Source organism: Abramis brama (genome assembly GCF_963993115.1).
Source record: "Abramis brama genome assembly, chromosome: 7".
NCBI classification, from domain to species: Eukaryota; Metazoa; Chordata; class Actinopteri; order Cypriniformes; family Leuciscidae; genus Abramis; species Abramis brama.
This window is the reverse complement of record NC_139969.1, coordinates 28,519,026-28,527,593: the sequence shown is the minus strand read 5'-3', so window position 1 is coordinate 28,527,593 and position 8,568 is coordinate 28,519,026.

The following is an 8,568-nucleotide window of genomic DNA, read 5'->3' as shown; positions in this document are numbered from 1 at the left end:
GACAGGTCTGCAAATGGAACAGTGACGTTCAGCTCGCTCTGATACTCCGGTTATCTCTATGTATATTTTAGCTAACAATAAAACGAAATGTGTTATAAAACACCACTCTGCCTCTTTTCATGTTTATTTAAAATGATCTTAAACATGTTAATAGCCACACAAATGTGGTTCAGGCAGTGGTTCGTAGCCTGCATTAATTATCTTCACAGCATGTATATTTATAACAAAAAGAGACTGGGTTGTGTCATTTTATTTTATTATACATGTACGTACAGTGGATATGTACTCTGATTCTCTTCACTGTATTTACATGTAGCCTATAATAAAATACAATTGACACAACCCTGTCAATTTTCACAACCCCTCTTTTTGTTAAATATCAGTTGTAATGATCAATAATAGCCATTATAAAAGTATAAGTAGCCTAAAAGGTATTAGAAGCTATACAATAAGAAATAAAGCAAATGATTCAGTCAAACATAAGTCAGCTCTCTAGTACAACGTTAAAGTTAAATAGCCTAAATATATAAAATTTCCCTTTGTCCTCAGCCAAAATGATTTGCCAGGGAACAAATTTTAGATTAATGAAACCAAAGATATACACAAGACAAATTATATCTCATATTTAACCACTACAGAGACATCATAGCCAGTGGCAAACGTCAGAAGAACTAGCTGAGGCAAGGTTGTTCCAGATGAGTGCTGAGCTCCTGGTGATCGCCTGGATCTCACAATTACAAAAACATCAGATACAATTTTCAAAAAGGCGCTATCTTTATAAATAAACCACAGATTTGAGCTTTAAACAACCACATTCTCGCCTGAAAAACTCTTAAAAATACATTTCTACACATTAACAGTTTTTAAATTACGCAGGTTTTCTCCTCTGCTATTTACGCTTGCTGGTTAGTACGAGATGCATTCTGGGATATCTGGCTGTCTCAAGTCCACACAAGTCACCTCTCGATGCATCCTTGATAAAAGGGGCGGATCAAGAACACTGTACTTGGCTAGATGTGAACTTTGAATTGGAACAGTATTTAAGCCCTCATGTTTGCCATGCGTCTTTGTAACCACCTATTACAGAATACTAGACCAACAACATGGACCCACCAGTTCATCTCTTGTGCCTTCGTCAGGGTGACCTCAATATCAAGGAATATGTGGAGGAATTTTGTGGGCTGTGCTGCCTTCAATGATATTGCCTTAAAGTACATTTTTCGTAATGGACTAAATTATTTCCTGAATTACCTCATGCCTGACAATACACCACACTGGACTCTAAGTCAATATATTGTCCATGCCCTTCTGTTGAGCGGCTCATCATTTACTGTGGGTTTTGCGGGTGAGGAGCCCCGCAATCCCACAGTATCTGCCAAGCCAGGGGCTGTTCACGTCATGCCTGCCTAGTTTTAGTTTCTTCAAATCATGCCTGCCAAGCCTGAGTTTCTTCACATCATGCCTGCTGAGCCTGAGTTTCTTCACGTCATGCCTGCTGAGCCTGAGTTTCTTCACGTCATGCCGAGGCTGAGTTTCTTCACGTCATGCCTACCAAGCCTGAGTTTCTTCACGTCATGCCTACCGAGGCTGAGTTTCTTCACGTCATGCCTGCCGAGCCTGAGTTTCTTCACGTCATGCCTACCAAGCCTGAGTTTCTTCACGTCATGCCTGCCAAGCCTGAGTTTCTTCACGTCATGCCTGCCAAGCCTGAGTTTCTTCACTTTCTTCACGTCATGCCTGCCAAGCCTGAGTTTCTTCACATCATGCCTGCCAAGCCTGAATTTCTTTACATCATGCCTGCCAAGCCTGAGTTTCTTCACTTTCTTCACGTCATGCCTGCCAAGCCTGAGTTTCTTCACGTCATGCCTGCCGAGCCTGAATTTCTTCACGTCATGCCTACCAAGCCTGAGTTTCTTCACGTCATGACTGCCGAGCCTGAGTTTCTTTACGTCATGCCTGCCAAGCCTGAGTTTCTTCACGTCATGCCTGCCAAGCCTGAGTTTCTTCCCTTTCTTCACGTCATGCCTGCCGAGCCTGAGTTTCTTCACATCATGCCTGCCGAGCCTGAGTTTCTTCACATCATGCCTGCCGAGCCTGAGTTTCTTCACATCATGCCTGCCAAGCCTAAGTTTCTTCAATTCATACCTGCCAAGCCGAGCTAGAGACTCTTCATGTCATGCCTGCCAAGCCTAAGTTTCTTCACGTCATGCCTGCCAAGCCTGAGTTTCTTCACGTCATGCCTGCCGAGCCTGAGTTTCTTCACGTTATGCCTGCCAAGCCGAGCTAGAGACTCTTCATGTCATGACTGACAAGCCTAAGTTTCTTCGCGTCATGCCTGCCGAGCCTGAGTTTCTTCACGTTATGCCTGCCAAGCCGAGCTAGAGACTCTTCATGTCATGACTGACAAGCCTAAGTTTCTTCGCGTCATGCCTGCCAAGCCTGAGTTTCTTTACGTCATGCCTGCCGAGCTTGAGTTTCTTCACTTTCTTCACGTCATGCCTGCCAAGCCTGAGTTTCTTTATGTCATGCCTGCCGAGCCTGAGTTTCTTCACTTTCTTCACGTCATGCCTGCCAAGCCTGAGTTTCTTCACGTTATGCCTGCCAAGCCTGAGTATCTTCACGTCATGCCTGCTGAGCCTGAGTTTCTTCACATCATGCCTGCTGAGCCTGAGTTTCTTCACGTCATGCCTGCTGAGCCTGAGTTTCTTCACGTCATGCCTGCCGAGCCTGAGTTTCTTCACGTCATGCCTACCAAGCCTGAGTTTCTTCACGTCATGCCTACCGAGGCTGAGTTTCTTCACGTCATGCCTACCAAGCCTGAGTTTCTTCACGTCATGCCTACCAAGCCTGAGTTTCTTCACGTCATGCCTACCGAGGCTGAGTTTCTTCACGTCATGCCTGCCGAGCCTGAATTTCTTCACGTCATGCCTACCAAGCCTGAGTTTCTTCACGTCATGACTGCCGAGCCTGAGTTTCTTTACGTCATGCCTGCCAAGCCTGAGTTTCTTCACGTCATGCCTGCCAAGCCTGAGTTTCTTCCCTTTCTTCACGTCATGCCTGCCGAGCCTGAGTTTCTTCACATCATGCCTGCCGAGCCTGAGTTTCTTCACATCATGCCTGCCGAGCCTGAGTTTCTTCACATCATGCCTGCCAAGCCTGAGTTTCTTCAATTCATACCTGCCAAGCCGAGCTAGAGACTCTTCATGTCATGCCTGCCAAGCCTAAGTTTCTTCACGTCATGCCTGCCAAGCCTGAGTTTCTTCACGTCATGCCTGCCGAGCCTGAGTTTCTTCACTTTCTTCACATCATGCCTGCCAAGCCTGAGTTTCTTCACGTTATGCCTGCCAAGCCTGAGTTTCTTCACGTCATGCCTACCAAGCCTGAGTTTCTTCACGTCATGCCTACCAAGCCTGAGTTTCTTCACGTTATGCCTGCCAAGCCGAGCTAGAGACTCTTCATGTCATGCCTGCCGAGCCTGAGTTTCTTCACGTCATGCCTACCGAGCCTGAGTTTCTTCACGTCATGCCTGCCGAGCCTGAGTTTCTTTACGTCATGCCTGCCAAGCCTGAGTTTCTTCACGTCATGCCTGCCAAGCCTCAGATTCTTCACGTCATGCCTGCCAAGCCTGAGTTTCTTCCCTTTCTTCACGTCATGCCTGCCGAGCCTGAGTTTCTTCACATCATGCCTGCCAAGCCTGAGTTTCTTCAATTCATACCTGCCAAGCCGAAGTTTCTTTACGTCATGCCTGCCAAGCCTGAGTTTCTTCATGTCATGCCTGCCAAGCCTGAGTTTCTTCACGTCATGCCTGCCAAGCCTGAGTTTCTTCCCTTTCTTCATGTCATGCCTGCCAAGCCTAAGTTTCTTCACGTCATGCCTGCCAAGCCTGAGTTTCTTCACGTCATGCCTGCCGAGCCTGAGTTTCTTCACGTTATGCCTGCCAAGCCGAGCTAGAGACTCTTCATGTCATGACTGACAAGCCTAAGTCTGTGCCTGCCGAGCCTGCCTAAACCTTGTGCCTGCCTAAACCTATGCCTGCCGAGCCTGAGTTTCTTCACGTTATGCCTGCCGAGCCTGAGTTTCTTCACATCATGCCTGCCGAGCCTGAGTTTCTTCACGTCATGCCTGCTGAGCCTAAGTTTCTTCATGCCATGCCTGCCGAGCCTGAGTTTCTTCACGTCATGTCTACCAAGCCTGAGTTTCTTCACGTCATGCCTACCGAGGCTGAGTTTCTTCACATCATGCCTACCAAGCCTGAGTTTCTTCACGTCATGCCTGCCGAGCCTGAGTTTCTTCACGTCATGCCTACCAAGCCTGAGTTTCTTCACGTCATGCCTGCCAAGCCTGAGTTTCTTCACGTCATGCCTGCCAAGCCTGAGTTTCTTCACTTTCTTCACGTCATGCCTGCCAAGCCTGAGTTTCTTCACATCATGCCTGCCAAGCCTGAATTTCTTTACATCATGCCTGCCAAGCCTGAGTTTCTTCACTTTCTTCACGTCATGCCTGCCGAGCCTGAGTTTCTTCACGTCATGCCTACCAAGCCTGAGTTTCTTTACGTTATGCCTGCCAAGCCTGAGTTTCTTCACGTCATGCCTGCCGAGCCTGAGTTTCTTCACATCATGCCTGCCAAGCCTGAGTTTCTTCAATTCATACCTGCCAAGCCGAGCTAGAGACTCTTCATGTCATGCCTGCCAAGCCTAAGTTTCTTCACGTCATGCCTGCCAAGCCTGAGTTTCTTCACGTCATGCCTGCCGAGCCTGAGTTTCTTCGCGTTATGCCTGCCAAGCCGAGCTAGAGACTCTTCATGTCATGACTGACAAGCCTAAGTTTCTTCACGTCATGCCTGCCAAGCCTGAGTTTCTTTACATCATGCCTGCCGAGCTTGAGTTTCTTCACTTTCTTCACGTCATGCCTGCCGAGCCTGAGTTTCTTCACTTTCTTCACGTCATGCCTGCCAAGCCTGAGTTTCTTCACGTTATGCCTGCCAAGCCTGAGTTTCTTCACGTCATGCCTACCAAGCCTGAGTTTCTTCACGTCATGCCTACCAAGCCTGAGTTTCTTCACGTCATGCCTACCAAGCCTGAGTTTCTTCACATTATGCCTGCCAAGCCGAGCTAGAGACTCTTCACGTCATGCCTGCCAAGCCGAGCTAGAGACTCTTCACGTCATGCCTACCGAGCCTGAGTTTCTTCACGTCATGCCTGCCGAGCCTGAGTTTCTTCACGTCATGCCTGCCAAGCCTAAGTTTCTTCACGTCATACCTGCCAAGCCTGAGTTTCTTCACGTCATGCCTGCCGAGCCTGAGTTTCTTCACGTTATGCCTGCCAAGCCGAGCTAGAGACTCTTCATGTCATGCCTGCCAAGCCTGAGTTTCTTTACGTCATGCCTGCCGAGCTAGAGACTCTTCATGTCATGCCTGCCAAGCCTGAGTTTCTTTACGTCATGCCTGCCGAGCCTGAGTTTCTTCACTTTCTTCACGTCATGCCTGCCAAGCCTGAGTTTCTTTACGTCATGCCTGCCGAGCCTGAGTTTCTTCATTTTCTTCACGTCATGCCTGCCAAGCTTGAGTTTCTTCAAGTCATACCTGCCAAGCCTAAGTTTCTTCACGTCATGCCTTCCGAGCCTGAGTTTCTTCAACCCATACCTGCCAAGTCTGAGTTTCTTCACGTCATGCCTTCCAAGCTAGAGACTCTTCATGTCATGCCTGCCAAGCCTGAGTTTCTTCACGTTATGCCTGCCAAGCTTGAGTTTCTTCAAGTCATACCTGCCAAGCCTAAGTTTCTTCACGTCATGCCTTCCGAGCCTGAGTTTCTTCAACTCATACCTGCCAAGTCTGAGTTTCTTCACGTCATGCCTTCCAAGCTAGAGACTCTTCATGTCATGCCTGCCAAGCCTGAGTTTCTTCACTTTCTTCATGTCATGCCTGCCAAGCCTGAGCTTCTTCACTTTCTTCACGTTATGCCTGCTGTGCCTAAATTTCTTCACGTCATGCCTGCCAAGCTTGAATTTCTTCAAATCATGCCTGCCAAGCCTGAGTTTCTTCACGTTATGACGGACAAGCCTGAGTTTCTTCACTTTCTTCATGTCATGCCTGCCAAGCCTGAGCTTCTTCACTTTCTTCATGTCATGCCTGCCAAGCCTGAGTTTCTTCACTTTCTTCATGTCATGCCTGCCAAGCCTGAGCTTCTTCACTTTCTTCATGTCATGCCTGCCAAGCCTGAGTTTCTTCACATCATGCCTGCCAAGCCTGAGTTTCTTCACTTTCTTCACATCATGCCTGCCGAGCCTGAGTTTCTTGAAGTCATGGCCGCCACGCCAGAGTCAGCTCCTGAGAGTGCAGTGCTGACCATTATGGCCACGGCCATTTGGTGTGTGTGGGCCGCACACACGTTGTCTCCAGCCCCTGACCAAAGTCTAGAGATGGCTCCAGCCCCTGAGTCCACTCCAGTCCAAGAGCCAGCCCATGAGCCCCCTTCAGAGTCCTCTCCAGCCCATGAGGCCGCTCCAGACTCTGCTATAGCCCCTGAGCGAAATTCCCCCCAAGAAAATTAGCCCCTTGTTAAGACCACGGAGGCCACACCTCTCTGCTCCCCTGAACTGCCCTGGCTTCCTGAACTGTTGCTTGGATGTGTCCTAGCTTGCCATCATCACCCATGCTCCACGGTCCAAGTCCTGTCCCCCTTCATGGGCCTGGCCCGCCATCCCTACCCCAAGACTGCCCTCCTGGACTCTCTTGTTTTTTTTGTTTTTTTTGGGGGGGGCGTCGGGAACCGCCCAAAGAGGGGGGATCTGTAATGTATAGTTTTGTTTTTGGTTCATGTTTCATGTTACAGTCTTGTTTCCTGTCTTGTCATGTGATTCCCTTGCCCTCATTTGATCCTGCCATGTGCTTCCCTACTAGTCTCTTGTGTCATGTTGCCATTGGTTAATTGTCTTTATTATGTTCACAGGTGTGTCTTGTTTAGTCACTAGTCCTTGTGTATTAAAGCCCTTATTTTTGCCATGCGTCTTTGTCTAGTATTGTCCCTGTAACCGCTTTGTGGTGAGTTGTTTCTACGTTTATGTTAATGATCATGCCAAGTCAAGTCTTTGTTTTGTATTTTGCTCACGTTTGGATAGAAATAAACTGCACTCGGGTTCGTCTGCAACTCTGCTCCAGTGTAAAATAAAATAGTTTTATTAAAACATTGTCCAAGATATTTACATTAGGCTATACTGATTGTTGACCAAACCTACATTCTTTATTGAACTGATGAGATTATATAAACAAAACAAAAAAAATGTTTATTCATACAATAGGAATGAAACAAATGTGCGTAGGCTGATACAAACATTTATGAGCAGAATCCTTTGAATTAAGACAAGAAAGTCTTTGTTAATTGTGTCCCTGCAGGATCAACCTACTCACTGCATGAGCAGTGCTTTGACCAGAATACTAATATTTTCAGCATATTTTTGTTTCCTTGTAAAGTCAAATATATAGTAGGTCTAACAGCAGATCATCAAATATATTTATATTAGTCTAAATTTATCAAAACATTATCAGATACATTACAAATAGTCATTAATTGCTAAATTAAGTAAATACAGAGGCATGCATGAGATCTCTTTGTGAATATTAGAAAATAGTTCTAGGCAATTATAATCTGTATATAAATATTAAAAGCGTGCTTTCAGAATGAACCCTTTCAAGCACGGTATAAATGAGTTTGGGTAAATCAACGTACTCTGGTTAAACTGGATGGAGCGTCAGTGTTATCTACATAGTCAGAGTTGGGTTTCCTGAGAGTTGTACCTTCACCGGTCGTAGAGATCTTTGATGGAATCACGTCCTCATGTTCTGATATCAAAGAAACGCGAAGTTCAGCTTGTATGAATTTCTTTGTCTGCTGGTCGAATGGGAACAAACTCAATTGCATTTATATTTTTGTAGCCTATATGATGATTTTATAGAATTTTATTAACTGGTTTGTTAAATACACACAATATTGCTGTGTTATTACATTAAACCAAAAACAAGTGTACATCTGAAAATCTCTTTGAAATAATGTGTACAATATCTTTTTGTAAATCTTGTTTTTCATGCCCTAAAAACAGGGGGATCCTGACAGAGGTTGGCATATTGATGCATGAAAGGGTTAATACAGGCATGTTACGTAGAATTTGTAGCCGTTCTGATGATTCTGACCTAAGACAGATACTCTTATTTCACGTGAGCTGATGCCATGGCTGATGCATGCGGTAGTTTTCATCAAACATCTCTGCTAAAAACATAATAATAAACATACTCTATAAACTACTCTATAAACATAATAATGTCTAGAACTGTGTTGGTCCATCCATGACCTGTTCTCTGACATTGACAGCATTTATCCTCATCACGCCAGTGTCCGCCTTCGCCTTGTACTCATTGTACTACGGCGAAGACTTGGCTCATAAATATTAACTAGGTGTGTTGTTATTGGGCGCTTCAGTGAGGTTACTAAGCAACGTCACTTTACTATTTTAATATTCATGACCTGATTTTTTTTAAAGCAAGAATATAGTATAATTCTTTATACAATTATAAAC